Source organism: Octodon degus, unplaced genomic scaffold (genome assembly GCF_000260255.1).
Source record: "Octodon degus isolate 3935 unplaced genomic scaffold, OctDeg1.0 scaffold02780, whole genome shotgun sequence".
In the NCBI taxonomy this organism is placed as follows: domain Eukaryota; kingdom Metazoa; phylum Chordata; class Mammalia; order Rodentia; family Octodontidae; genus Octodon; species Octodon degus.
In genome coordinates this window covers 2581-3945 of record NW_004527356.1, presented here as the reverse complement: position 1 = coordinate 3945, position 1365 = coordinate 2581, and the positions used below count along the sequence as shown (strand labels likewise).

General features: G+C 37.6%; 1 pseudogene; it reads right to left on the bottom strand.

Moving 5' to 3' along the window:
• Positions 1 to 423: 423 nt before the first annotated feature.
• On the bottom strand, positions 424 to 1201 carry LOC101565378 (annotated as a pseudogene).
• Between the last annotated feature and the right edge of the window lie 164 nt (positions 1202 to 1365).

Sequence of the window (1365 nt, the reverse complement as noted above, 5' to 3'; positions counted from 1 at the left end):
GATGTTGGCTTCCGTAAGTGAGTTTGGAAGCATTCTGTCCCTTTCAATTTCATTGAAGAGTATAAGGAGTAGAGATGATGTAAAGTCTTTAAAGTCTTTGTAGAAGTCAGCAGTGAATCCATTAGATTCTGGATTGATTTTAGTTAGTAGTTGTATTTTGTTTTTTCATTACTGTCTCAATTTCATTGCTTGTTGTTAGGTTTCTCAACATTTTTGTTTCTACTTGGGTTACCTTCAAAAAATTGTATGAGTCTAGAAATATATTCCTTTCTTCATGATTTTCCAATTTATTAGAATATAAGTTTTCTTTAACAAGACAACATTTTAATGAAAATTCAGTGGTGGATATGTATAATCTGGGGGCTAAATAGTTACAAGGGACTGTCATAGAAACGTAAAGCCAACTAGATGCTCAGATAATTGTTACATTTTCTCATCATCTGATCCATCTTCTTCCTTCAGTGATTCCTTAGCATATTTCTCTGCTTCTTCCCTTAAACCTTTTGGAACAATTTCATGTCTTCCTTTAGTTAATTCACCAACCTTGCTGAGTTCAAGTTCAAAAGCTTTATCCTTAACTTCATCATGTACTATGTAAATTATTTTCACAACTTCTTTAACAATATCACGGCATGTCATTTCTTTCATCTGAAGCTTTTCTATTTCTGTCTTTGGAGCTTGCCGGGCTTTGCCAATAGTGCAGCCCCAATAACCATATGAAACGCCTGAAGGGTCAATCATGTAGAGTTGCGCGCCGTCATTCGCACTGTAAGACCCGCCCATGAAACTGCAGCCCAAGGGTCTGACGGCACTGTAGAGTGTGTAAGCGTGTACATACATGGCCACTCGGTTTGCAAGATGTTTCAGTGGAATGTTATAGCCATAGTTAGATCTGAAGTTGGAAGCTTCTTCTCTTGCTGTGTCTGCTAAAGACCGAGCATCCTCCAGCAAACCTGTTACTGCCATCCCAACTACCGTTGCTCGCCGGGCAACGTTAAGAAGTCATCTGCTGGAATCTTCTTCATAAAGCTTAGAAAGAAATAATTTTTCTACCCAAAGACAACACCATCTTTACATCTGATCCCAAGAGCTGTACTACTATTTTCCACAGCCTTCATAGCATATTCAACTTAAAAAAAACTCTTCCATCAGAAGAGAATGTAGAGGCTGATAGATCATATGCAGTTCTGATTGAGCTCATCTTATCCAAACCACAAGAGCGCGTTGGGAGTCCAGGCCCAAAGTTAGAATATAAATTTTCATAGTAGTTACTATTTTCTGAATTTCAACATTGTCTGTTGTAATTTCACCCCTTTTACTTCTAATTTCATTGATGAGTCTTTTCTTCCTTTCTCTTTGTAAGTC